Consider the following 13,670-nt stretch of genomic DNA (forward strand, 5'->3'; position numbering starts at 1 on the left):
CCAGACCCCCTTTCTTCCAGAGGATCACGCTTCAACAAGACCACCTCATCTGGACGACTACCATCACCCTAACAGGGTTCCAGGCTGTATTCTGACTCTGTCAGTGTTTTTGATATTATTGCATTTATTCTTTTTATCATTTTCCTATTAAATTATAATTCTGACTTGCGATCTCTCACTGGTTTGATTTCAAACTAGTACACCATGGCATAAGGAGTCGAAGCCTGGTTGATGGCACTTGGTATGAAGAGAGGACAATTTGCCTTGAATTGTGCATCAAATAAAAATAACACAGTACCTGCAATGCATATAGAATATATAATACATAAATAATATGAATAAGAATACATAAAGAAGAAACTGAACAATTCTTGATCACAAAGAGTTTAAACACGCTTCGGAGATATTAACTAACTGTACATTAATTAATAGTCCAGGTATGTACAGCAATTGTTCCATAGAATCACAGAATTGTTTAGGTTGGAAGAGAGCTCCAAGATCATTGAGTAAAACCACTAACCCAGGACTGCAAAGCCCACCACTAAACCATGTCCCCAGACACCATCTTTACACATTTTTGGAAAACTAGGAATGGTGATTTCACCATGTCCCTGGGCAAGCCTGTTCCAATGCCTGACCACCTTTCCATGAATGTTTTTCCTAATATCCATTCTAAACCTCCTCTGGTGCATCTTGATCATGGGACAACTTTCACAGCACCTGGCCTGCTGCAACTGGATGGGCTCCATCTCTCTGTTAAGGGCAGAAGGATTTTAGCTCATGAACTGGTGGAACTTGTTGAGAGGGCTTTAAACTAGGTTTGGAGGGGGAAGGGAATACAGCTGGGCTGTGTTCCAAGCAGTTCCAAGGGTGGAAAGCCTGAGTTAGAGGTGAAATTAGTAGCCCAGCTAAGGTGCATGTATACTAATGCACACAGCATGGGTAATAAGCAAGACCTGGAGGCCATGATGCTACACCAAAACTATGATGTAGTTGCCATCATGGAGATGTGGTGGGATGACTTACATAGCTGGAGCACTGTACTGGATGGCTACAAGCTCTTCAGAAGAGACAGGACAGGGAGAAGAAGTGAAGGGGTGGCCCTTTATATTAGGGAGGCTTTTGATGCCATGGGTATTGAAACTAGTGATGAGGAAGTTGAATGCGTATGGGTAAGAATTAAGGGGAATGCCAGCAAGGCTGACATCCTCCTGAGTGTCTGTTATCATCCACTCCACCAGGAAGAAGAGGTGGACAACTTATTCTATAAGCAGCTGGAGAATGTTTCAGGATCACCAGCCCTTGTTCTTGTAGGTGACTTCAACTTGCCATAGCCCTGCTGGGAACTTAATACAGCAGAAAAGAGGCAGTTCAGGGAGTTCTTAGTGTGTGGAGGACAGCTTTTTTGTCACAGCTGGTGAGTGAGCCCACCAGGAGAGGGACTATGTTAGATCTGTTGTTTGCAAATACAGATGGGCTGGTGGGAGATGTGGTGGTTGGAGGCTGCTTGGGGCACAGTGATCATGAAATTATAGAGTTCTCGATATTTGGTGAAATCAGGAGGAACACCAATAAGACTTTTACATTAGCCTTTCAGAGGGCAGATGTCACCCTGAAAACTCAGCTTTTGAGCTTGCTGACATAGTTTTCTAAGACTTTCCCAGGACAGTAACTGTAAACATAGAGATAGGTATACATTCCTTCTGTTACATGTCTTGTGATGGACATCTCTCATGGCCAGTAGAGTGGGAAAGTCTTATCCTGACCATCAAATCCCTGGCTGTGGTCAGAAACCTATAAATCCTGGGAGGAAAAATAAACTCTCTCTTCCTTTCACCACACCTCGAGCTGTGTCCGTGTGATCTATTCATCTTCAGCGGCAACAGGCAGACTTTGGCCTTTTTAGGAGACTTATTCAGAGACTTCCTTGGGAAGCAGCCCTTAAAAAAAAGAAGAGTCCAGGAAAGGTGGGCATGCTTCAAAACAGACATCTTGAGGGCACAGGAACAGACTGTCCCTGTGTGTGCCGAAAGACAAGTTGATGAGGTAAACCTCCAGCCTGGATGGGCAAGGGGGTTTTGGAGGAATTTAGGAAAAAAAGAGGATGTATCATCTTTGGAAGGAGGGTCAGATTTCTCAGGAAGTATTTAAGGGGGCTGCTAGAGCATGTAGGAAAACAGTTAGGGAGACCAAAGCTCAGTTTGACCTTAAAATGGTGACTTTTCTAAAGGATAATAAAAGATGTTTCTACAAATATATTAATGGTAAAAGGAAGGGTAAGACCAACCTTTGTTCTTTATTAGATGCGGGACGGAAACTTAGTAACTGCAGATGAGGAGAAGATGGAAGTGCTCACTGCCTTCTTTGCCTCAGTCTTTAGTGGGAAAACAACTGGCCTTCAGAACAACTGTCCTCCTGAGTTGGTAGATGGTATCAGGGAGCAGAATGGTGTCCCCCATTATCCAGGAAGCAGACAGAGAACTGCTGAGATGTTTGGATATTCATAAATCTATGGGACCAGATGGGATCCATCCCAGGGTGATAAGGGAGATGGCAGATCAGCTTGTGAAGCTGCTTGCCATTATCTACCAGCAGTCCTGGCTCACTGGTGAGGTTCCAGATGATTGAAAGCTGGCCAATGTGACTCCCATTCACAAAACGGGTGAGAAGGAGGATTCTGGTAATTATAGACAGTCAGCCTGACCTCAGTACCTGGTAAGGTAATGGAGCAGTTTATACTGAGTGTCATCACACAGCACTTACAGAATGGCCAGGGTATCAGACCCAGCCAGTACGGGTTTAGGAGAGGTAAGTCATGTTTGACCAACCTGAACTTCTTTTATGACCAGGTGACCCACCTGGTGGATGCAGGAAAGGCTGTGGATGTTGTCTATTTGGACTTCAGCAAGGCCTTTGACACTGTGTCCCACAGCACACTCCTGGAAAAGCTGGCAGCCCATGGCTAGGACAGGAGCACTCTTTGCTGGGTTAAGAACTGGCTGGGTGGCCAGGCCCAGAGAGTGGTGGTGAATGGTGATGCATCCAGCTGGCAGCCAGTCACCAGTGGTGCTCCTCAGGGGTCTGTGCTGGGGCCTGCTCTGTTCAATATTTTTATTGATGACATGGATGAGGGAATTGAATCCTTCATTAGTAAATTTGCAGATGACAGTAAGCTGGGAGCATGTGTTGATCTGTTGGGAGGTAGGAGGGCCTTGCAAAGAAACCTGGAATGGTTGGATGGGTGGGCAGAGTCCAACAAGATGAAGTACAATAAGTCCAAGTGCCAGGTCCTGCATTTTGGCCACAATAACCCCCTGCAATGTTATAGGCTGGGGATGGTGTGTCTGGACAGTGCCCAGGCAGAAAGGGACCTGGGGGTACTGGTGACAGCCGGCTGAACATGAGCCAGCAGTGTGCCCTGGTGGCCAAGAAGGCCACTGCCACCCTGGTCTGGATCAGGAATAGTGTGGCCAGCAGGAGCAGGGAGGTCATTCTTCCTCTTGGTACTGGGCACTGGTGAGGCCACACCTGGAGTGCTGTGTCCAGTTCTGGGCCCTCAGTTTGGGAAGGACATTGAGACACTGGAGCATATCCAGAGGAGGTAACAAGGCTGGTGAGGGGCTTGGAACACAAGTCCTATGAGGAACAGCTGAGAGAACTGGGGTTGTTTAGCCTGGAGAAAAGGAGTGACCTTACCACTCTCTACAACTCACTGAAAGGTGGTTCTAGTCAGGTGGGGGTTGGTCTCCTTCACCAGATAGCAATTGACAGAACAAGAGGACACAGTCTAAAGCTGTGCCAAGGGAAATATAGGCTGGATATTAGGAAAAAGTTCTTTACAGAAAGAGTGATGAAGTACTGGAATGGTCTGCCTGGGGAGGTGGTGGAGTCACCATCCCTGGATGCGTTTAAAAAAAGACTGGATGTGGCACTCAGTGCCATGATCTAGTTTTGGTGTTAGGGCATGGGCTGGACTCGATGATCTTGAAGGTCTCTTCCAACCTAGTCATTCTGTTGAATTCTGTGCATTCTGTGAATCTCAAGGCAGTTCCCTCTCATTCTGTCACTTGTTACTTTTGAGAAGAGACCAATCCCCACCTGGCTACAGCCTTCTTTCAGGCAATTGTAGAGAGCAATAAGGTCCCTTCTGAGCCTCCTTCCTCCAGGCTAAACATCCCCAGCTCCCTCAGCTGCTCCTTACAAAACTTGTGCTCTAGTCCCCCAGCTCCACCCCAAAAGAGATGAAATAAGTGACTCGTGTTCCTGCTCACAGCTTCTTCTGAATCCCTTGGCATTTGTGTTTCTTAGCTACAGGATGAGTATCTTGCCTTGAATAACAGAGGGGGAGGTCAGTCTCAGCACTCACGTGTCCTTCATGCCCTCTCAGGATCTTGTCTCAGCTGGAGAGCCTCTTAGGAGGAAGGGCTAGGCATGGTGATAGTATGACATCAGGGAATTTGCAGATGAGCAGTAATCTAAGAACTTTCCAATTACTTGTATCCCTTCAAGATTGAAACCTACATACGGAACAGAAAAGGTGCACCAAAAAAGAAAAAGCTGCTGTCAGTTCTTCCCATGTTGTCTCAGATACTTCTTCCTCATTAGGGGAAGGTTCCTCGCACTCTTCCCTTGCTCCAGCCTTGGATCCGTCTCAATGGTGCTTTTTAATATTTTAGTTAAGAGAGCTTAATAAAAATCAAACAAACTCTGACATGCAAAACGAGTCAGAGTTGGGGTTTTTTTAACCCTGTTTTCAAGAAAGGGACTGATGATTCACTCATAACCTGATCAAAACAGCCTCCCATGAGAGGCAGGATCTCGATTTTTGCTTTACTAAAGGAGTAAAAAAATGGTTTTTTTGCAAATTCTTGTCAAATAATCTTAAAACACTACACACAGAATAAAAAAACATATATACAGGTATGGTACTTTGTTTCTTGGCAGAATACCTGGAATGTGAAGAGAAATTTATACAGTAGAAGAAGATGCTATGAGATGTCTTTCCCAAGCAATTATATCCTTTCACAGTAATGCTTTCATGAAAGATAATCTGATGGATTTCCTTTCGTCAGGAGCCTATTTTTAATTAAATACCCTAAGGATAGCTCTTTTAGCTATTTAACTTTGAGTTATTTAACTCGTTTGGGTTTAATGGCTGTCAGTAAACCCTGAGTAATTCACATGTTCAAGAAATTGATTTTATGAGTAAATCCTAACTTGACTCAGCCTGTATCTGGTTTGGCAGAAGGGTTACAGAGAGAGTAAAGGAGTCCCTCTCTGCTATACAGACCTCTGGACACTGGGATATACCTAGGTATCCAGTATGGGACACTTTCAGGTGGACCACTGGTCTGATGCCATGCAGCTATTCTGATGCCTCTTTGCCTGAACTCCCTAGAGTTTCACCTTTTGCATACTCAGCCATCTTGGAGCTCAGACATGCTGTCCAGAATTGTTCATGCACAGCTCTAACACTAAGCAGTCAAACACATCGAGACCAATCAGTGATTTAGGCTGCTAACATCTCAAATACAAAGGGGGCCTGAAATTTATATATGTATAGACACAATAAAATTGAAGGTTATTCACACATTAAATGCATACTTGGGTGCAGCCAACACAGGCAGCTGTTTGGGCAGAAGTCTCTACATTTTTCTTTGCAAGCTTGTGGAGGAGGTCCAGGACCATTGGATACACCTGGGAAACATTGAGATACTAGAGAGTACCTGCTAGTCAGGCAACAAGGGAAGGGGAGCTATCGTGGTGGGCTCAAGAAAGCTCTGGCAGCTTCTATTGATTGTGATCAGCTGCCCTTAACCCAGCATGCCTGGAGCCTTTGCGGAAGTTGCCCATCCTTAGAAAGGTGAAGCATGTTTAGCCAGTGCTCAGGCAAGGACTACACAGGAGCACTGGCTTGGAGCACAGCTCCAAGGCAGCAGTTTGTGCAGCAGACTACAAGGGAGGGGGCTTCAGTGGGATTTTTAATGTTGTGACCGTCTCAGTTATGGTGGTAATGTGTCACAGGGCAGCCTGCCTGGCAGGTGTTGGAGCAGCTGTTCCTGCCAGGGCAGTGGCCTAAGACAGACTCTGGACAGTAGATGAAGGCCTCCAAGCCCTGGGCTGTGGGGAGTACCAGAAGCGTCTCTGAAGCGTGAGAGATGGCCTGCTGTCCTGCCAGATGTGTACTATCTTGGAAGATATGCAAACCAAATGGAGAAGTTACAGGTGGGAGTGAGCAAGCTTTGCAGCAGCAGAAAAACCAAAAAAGGAGATAGATGAGTAGTTTAAAGGAAAATAAAAAAAAAAAAAGGAAAGGTTCTTCTCAGTAGTGTGAAGAACCTAGACCACAACTTCAGCAGAGAAGCAGACACCACTGCTATTAAGGTATTGAGGTAAGGCAACTGCTGGAGAATGGGAAGGATGAAAGTTCATGACTTCTGTAACTAAGGAAATGCTCCTGCCCTCATCTAAGGGCTTAAAACTGGGAGATCTATTCCTTGCCCTCAAAGCTGATGAGGAGTCAGGTATGCCTTCAGGCAAAGAATATGCTCCATCTGACCCTAAACCATGCAAGACTATGGGCATGAAATGGTGAGTACATGCAAACATGTGCCTCCCTGATGCAGGGGACAGAGGCACCCATCTCCTGATCTGAACATCACCCAGAGCGGTCTGCTGCCTGTGCCATGACTGGGGATGCCATGGAGGGATTTCTGATACTCTCCTCCGACCCTCTGGCCGCTATCCTCAGCAAACCAGAGGAGGTGATTCTTCCCCTCTGCTCAGCACTGGTAAGGCCACACTGTTGGTCTGAGCTCCTCAGTGTAAGAATGATGAGACATTGGTGCATTGGAGAAACTCCATATAAGGTCCAGGTAAAAAGATGACAGACTAGAGCATCTCTTAGGAAAGGCTGAGTGAACTGAGACTCTAGCCTGGAGATGAGAAAGCTCATGGTTGAACTTACCAATATGTGTTTATAAATACCTGGAGGAAGAGTGTTAAGATGAAGTGAGACACTTTACAGTAGTGCCTGGTGAGAGAATCAGAGCAAAGCATAAAAACTGAAACACAGAATGTTTCCTCTGAAGATCAGAAAACATATTTTAACTGTGAGGGTGACTGAGTGCTGGCACAGGTTGCCCAAAGAGGTGGTAGAGTTCCTGGAGATATTCAAAAGCCACCTGGAAATGGTCCTGGCCAGCTGACTCTAGCTAATTCTGTCTTGATAGAGGTGGGGAAAAGTTGGATGGGATTGTCATCAGAGGTCCCTTTCAGTCTCAGCCCTTCTGTGATTCTTCCTATTTAGCAACAGGGATTTCTGATGGCAAGACTAGAAATGTCTAAACGTTACTGTGATATTTCACTTTAAGTTTTTCACTGCATCAGAAAAGTAAATTTGCAGTGCTACCTTGAAACGATACTATAATGAGAATATGCTCATTACAGATGGAGCTTTCTGAACCTATTAATTGTAGAGAAAAGCATGTCTGAAAAAACAGTCCTCAGAGTATTTAAAAAACCTTTGCCTGATTATGGCACAAGCTTGGAGACAAGCCCAGAGGTACAGTGTCCCATGTAACATGTTATAGATGGCCACACCACATCAAATGGGCAGCCACTCAGCAGCCCCAGTGGCCTGGTCGTGGTTAGAAGAGGGATGACCTCTATTTTACGGTGATACACGTGTAATTTTAATTCAGAAGCTGGAAAGGAGTGTACATTGTGTCACTAACTTAAAACACTGTGCACACACTCAGCCTAAAAGTTAAGGTGACTATATTGTCAGTGGTACAGTGAGTTTACTTTAATTTTGAGCAGATACCTGGGGCCAATATCAGAATGGAACCATGTCAGAAACATATACTTGATCCAGAAGCCAAATTATATATTTTTATCTGTTTTAAATTTATCTTCATATCATTATGCTCCAAAATTTTTCTGAAGAGGAAAAAAATAGTGCTTGAGTCTTCTATTGAAGATTTCTTCTGTTTACAGGTATTAATGAAATAACCCCCACAGTAAATAAAAGATTTATTCCGTTTCTTTGAGGAAAGTGAAGCAGCTTACAGTATGTGTTCCTCAGGTCATACAGTATATTCATCTTCTTTTTAGAAATACAGATAAAACCTATCCACTAGCTACAAGCCTCCCTTTCCTGAAAGTTCCTTGAAAAAATATCTGGATTAGGAGTCAAGCATTCTTTTATTCTACCAAAGCAAATCTTGCAACAGCAACACAGGCAAGGTTTGAATGGTGCTAATAATCTAATCAGTGAACCTCCATTTTTCCTGATCTTTGATGTATTAAAACAATTGACATTAAGTTTCTGATTAATAAGCACTTGCTGAAATCCTCACTTTAATCAAGACCACTTGTTTTTTACTAAGCTTGAATAAATGTTCTGATCACATTCTGTTTTTAATATAAAGTCATTTATATTAAAATGTTCTGTTTTTAAATAAAGTCATTTAACATGCTTTTATTTAAAAACAACATAAAAGACTTTATTTAGGATATTATTGAAAATATAACTAATTAATCTTAAATATTGTAACAATTCATTTCAACTACTCAAGGTATGATATTTCTTTACTGATATTTAAAGTGATTAGGATTTAACCTATAGTGTAAAAAAACCCAGTTATTACAACCAGCCACATCCTATAAATGGTCATAACCAGCAGACTGACGGTCAAATTGGGTTGTTTGGCTGAACTGCTGCAGTATTGCCGTATTTCCACTGCAGCAAGTTTTCTTTCTGGTGCTGTTAATGTTTCCTCTGAGTCTGATTGACTTCTAAAAGACTCTGATTGTCTTTTAGACATAATACTGTTGCTTAAACTATGCTTAACAGTCTATAATGGCCGTTTCAAGCATTTTTTCCTTTCCATAATTTTTATGATGTGCTTAGGAATAGAATACAGTGCAGTGGATTAGAAAATACATTTAAGTCCAGCTGGGTATTAATTGTGAGTCTCAATACCTACCCTGTTTCAAACCACAGGTATCTCTTTGAAAGGCAATCCTTTGTCTAATCCATCCTTTTACTCTGTGTTTGGGGGTGGAGGGCTCAAAATGCTTGACTAAATGTAAACATGGATGTTTGGGAAGTTGTCTCAGACCTGGACATCTGGGAAGCTGAGGGCTCCAGTCAGGGTTTGTGTGCTCATATGTGATGAGGTGAAAGGAGGGAGTGCTGCTGTGCATTGAGGCCCACAAGTAACATCTGTGAAGCCACTAAAACAGGTCAAGTCCTGTTTTCTGAGCTGAACTGACACAGCAGCATGCAGGCATACTGTTCTTACCTCCCACCACCCAGAATCATGTGGCTGCCAGAATGACAGGAGCAGCCCCACTTGTACCTGTCCAGTGCTTGGCAGCGCTTTGGATGAGTGATGTGCTGGGGTCCATGCAGGAGCTTTGCAGGGCTGGTGGCTGGCACTGAGTAGGGAAAATCATAGTTCCAGATGCTGTAGATACTGAGGCTGTGTGGAGATGGCAGTTTGGGAGCAGGCACAGCAGCCCTGTGCAGCCAGCTGCAGAAGAAAGACCAAGCAGAGTGGGTTGATGAGGTGAATTAAACTGCTTGTTAAATAATTAAGCTCCCCAAGAAAGTACTGTTTAGTAAGAAAATTAAGAATGCTAGTGTTTGGGGGTGTTTTCTGTGTTTGTTTTGATTTGTTTTTTAACAGGGTTTTAATGTACTCTATTTGTGCCACAAATTAGGATGGTGAAGTAAAACTTTTTAGGAACTTCAACAACCTAGATGCCTTCTGGGGAAATTTTGGCATAACATAAATCGTTAATAATACTGTAATGTGATCATAATAACAAGAAGGCATAGCAGGTTATTTTATAATATGCCTCAAATTTTTTATTATATATTGTATATAGCTCCTGCTAAAGAGGGCATTCTGTTCTGAAGAATTTAAAATCTAAGGTTCTGTAATTTGCCATCTATGGGTGCATTTCTTAATCTGTATGCACTGCCAATGCAGTCAGTGGCACGGGAGCAGTCAGTCACAGGCTATGGTTTTCCTAGAGCAGAACTGAAAATTGTCTGTTAGGACCCAGTGCTCTTTTTTAAAAAAAAAAAAAAATCAGCTAATATGTCTTATTTTTTTGTAAAGATAAGGCACCTTTCACTTTAGGAAGTACAGGGCAGTGTAGGGCAGCTCCCATAACTCACTGTGATTGCCAAATGAATACTGTTGTGATGAGTCTCTAAATCCCAGAAGGTTTCTGGGATATTCTGTGCCTCTCCCTTAATATATAAATGGTTATTTACAAACAGCAACCACACTGAGTACAGAGAGATGATCAACTCACCAAAAGTGCTTGTAGCTTCTGCCCTCTGACTGGACAGGCAGAAGCCCCTAAAATACTGATCTTACTAGTAGTCCAAAAATTGTCATTAGCAAATAATTATCATAATTTGGTTGTACCAACTTTACTGCAGGACAAATGTCTAAAAGAAGTCATGCATTTTGTTTGTTTGTAGTGGCTAATGTTGTTGAAGGCCCAGCACTCTGCATTCTTTTATGCAAACAGCCCAGTGGCAGTAGAATTTTGTCATGTGTGACCTGATGTTTTATTTGTCAGTTTTTAAATTTGCAATTGCACTTTGCTAGACTGTCACTCCAACTGAACACCAACTGAATGAAGCCTCTCCTGGAAAGGACAAAGAGTGAGCCAGTGAGGATGGTGTCTTTCAGGGCTTTCAGTGGCAGACAAAACCAAAGCAGTCCTTGCTCAGCAGTGGCGTTTATGGCCTCTGCCTCATGGTCCTTCGGTTGACTCCCTTGTTTTCCTGCCTGTGTTGAAAACTGTGCACTCAAATCCCACAAGAACCATGAACACTTCTTTGCATATTTTGGGATACAGGGCACATCTGCACAAGAAAGTTTCTTTCCCAGCTGTCTAGTCAAATAGTTTATGATATGGAAGAATAAACTCTATTTATTGCTGCTGTTGTAGATAGCACCAATTACAATACCCCTTGGGAATCCCCATCTTTCATCACTCAAAAGCCCACTCTGTTTACTTCTTTTCTTATTCTTCTAAAAGAGATTACTTTTACCTTCTTCCCCCCCACCCCAGGAAAACTTGAGTAAATGGTTTTTCCACCATATTAAGTATTTCATGCAGCTATAATGCAAAAATAAAAATTATTTTGTGGGATTTCCCACTAGCTCTGAATGTACATAGCTTAAAACACAAGAGATGAGGAAAGAAAAGTAGTGTCTTGATTTCTCACTGAGTTTTTGTTAATCTATTGTGTATTGTAAGGTTTTTTGCTGTTCTACAGGTGTGTGAGATGCAGCAACACACTTATTGATTCTCTTTTAACATTGGGTATCATAAGACTTCTTCAAAACTAAATTGCTACCAGCTAACCTAAATTAGGACTGTGCTTCGAGGAAACCAATTCCCCAGCAAGTGTGGGTGTAGCCTGTTGAGGCAGTTCTTCATCTTTGTCCATCTGCCACCTACCTCAGCCCACAGTCTGCTTTATTTTCAGCTGGAAAATAAGGAACTTCAAAACTTAGATAGCAAAATAGTCAAATATATTTTGAAATAAGTAAGCAACTAAAGCAGAAATTTAAAAAAGTCATCAAGTTGGTCATAGCAGCTTCAAAAGTGCAAAAAATTTTGTATTCTTTGTGCTATTTACAGGTGAGATAATAATTCCAGGGCAAGTTTACCTTCCAACACAACCAGTGAAAAGTACACAAAGCAACATACATAGCTTACACTGTATGCATTCAAAAGAAAATAAAGAGTTAAGATGATGAATGGTTAAAAGTTGATTCCTCCATGGTCTTTTCATACAAGTATAGGTATAATACCAATCTCTCTTTCCTCTGAAAAATATACTGCAATTTACTTTGTACTACATGGTGACATGTTGTATCTCTTTCTTCCTGTGCACATATATATGAACAAGGGATAAAAACATTCTTTCCTACATTGACTTTTTTCTCTCTTTTATAATTTGGAAGTTATTTGTACTGCTAAATATGTAGAAGATAAGATTTGAGTGCTACTTTTATTATGCAATATTTTACTTTCTTCTTTGACTGCTTTTCTCCTTGCCCCAAGTCAGTTCACCCAGTCTCATTTGCTACCAACATATCTCCTTTTCAGTGTGAGATTACCAGAATGCTACTCTGTGTTGAGCAGCATGGGAGGAGTAGACTGACAGCACTTTAACTCCGTATGTAATGAAGAATCTAACTCATTTGCAAAAATTATAAGGATATTTATTGTCTATTGTCTATTATGGCGGTTAACGTTGCCCAAGAACTGAAAAAGCATGTGTTTTTTACAGATATTCATGGTGGTTTTATTCAGAGCTGCAAAGGGAGGTGTAACCCACCTGCATCTGAAGCAGTGCCCCCCAGGGGAGTTCCATACAGGTCAGACTGAATTCTGATCCCAACTCTGCTGCCTACCTGCATCACTACTGTCAGCAGTCTCTCTGGATTTCCTCTCCATTTGTCAAATAATATTAATTGCAGTTATATTTTCTTTCCTGCTATGAAGATTAGAAGGGTAAAGCTAAGCCTCTCAGTAAGTGGCTTGGCTGGCGTGTTGTTAAGAAACTATTTTGATGGTTTTGTGTCAGTCTTCTTTAGAAATGCATGGTCAGGTAGGCATCTCCCTGATCTCCCATGACCCTTCTTCAAGGACATGATCTCATTGGCTAATCCATTTTGCTGCTTCTTTGAATTTCACTGGCAGTATTTTGCAGAGGTTCAAGGAACCCTGTCATCAACATCTTGCACAGAAGAGCAGCACAGCTATCTTATTGTCTACAAATCACATATGAGATAGAGAAAGGAGAACAGCTTGACCACAAGCATTGTTATCCTCTAAAGGCTTTTCATTTTAAAAAATCCCACCCAAGTGATTTATAACATTGCTTCCCCCACCCCCAAGAAGCTTGTTCCTTGATGCTGCTCTCAGATTTCTACATGGCATTTTTTTTTCGCCATTTTCCTTTTTAACCTCACTTGGGATTTTTTTCTTTTGCAGTTAAGGGATTCTGTGACGCCCTTAACATAGGCACAGTGGTGCTAGTTACCTGGATAACACTGGGCTAAAGCTGAAACACAGAGCTACAAAGACACTGTGCTCTACCAGCTAAAAGCAAGAACTTCCATGCATACCTTGGAATGTTGTCTTCCTGTTGGTTGGTCGTAAGGTATCATGAACTCCAGGATATCATCTGCCTGAGTACAGAAATAAACATTACTGATGAAGGTTTAGTATTGAGCTAAATTGTACTTACAAGTTTCTAACACTGGAGTTTCCACAGCCCCTCTGACTTCAGTTTATTCTGGATTCATTCTGCTTTTGAAAGACATTGTTCAATCTAGGCATATATCTCCTGCAGAGGCCTTAAAAATGCTGTACAGAATGCAAGAAGTACTTGCATGATTACTTGTTGGTCTTCTTCACTTATCTCAAATTTACACAATCATGTGCTGTATTGCACAGCAGTCTTGAGCCTATTGCCACAGGCTTGAGTTTAGTTCATGGTCCACTGTAAACCCCAGAAACTGTTCTTCAACACTTCCTAGCTATTTGGTCCCGACTTGTACTGCTGAAATTGATTACTCCTGTCCAAGGGGAGTGTTTTTCACTTGTCTTGACAAAATTTC

General features: G+C 42.3%; 1 long non-coding RNA gene across 1 annotated transcript in view; it reads right to left on the bottom strand.

The window, feature by feature from the left end:
- Positions 1 to 13,609, bottom strand: part of LOC117243920 — a 26,637-nt gene extending 13,028 nt beyond the window's left edge. The window contains exons 1-2 of the long non-coding RNA XR_004496009.1: positions 13,176 to 13,609; positions 9,366 to 9,539 (exon numbers count right to left, since the gene is read on the bottom strand). This is a non-coding gene — a long non-coding RNA (uncharacterized LOC117243920). The remainder of the gene's footprint in view (positions 1 to 9,365; positions 9,540 to 13,175) is intronic.
- Between the last annotated feature and the right edge of the window lie 61 nt (positions 13,610 to 13,670).

This window comes from Parus major, chromosome 2 (genome assembly GCF_001522545.3).
Source record: "Parus major isolate Abel chromosome 2, Parus_major1.1, whole genome shotgun sequence".
NCBI lineage: Eukaryota > Metazoa > Chordata > Aves > Passeriformes > Paridae > Parus > Parus major.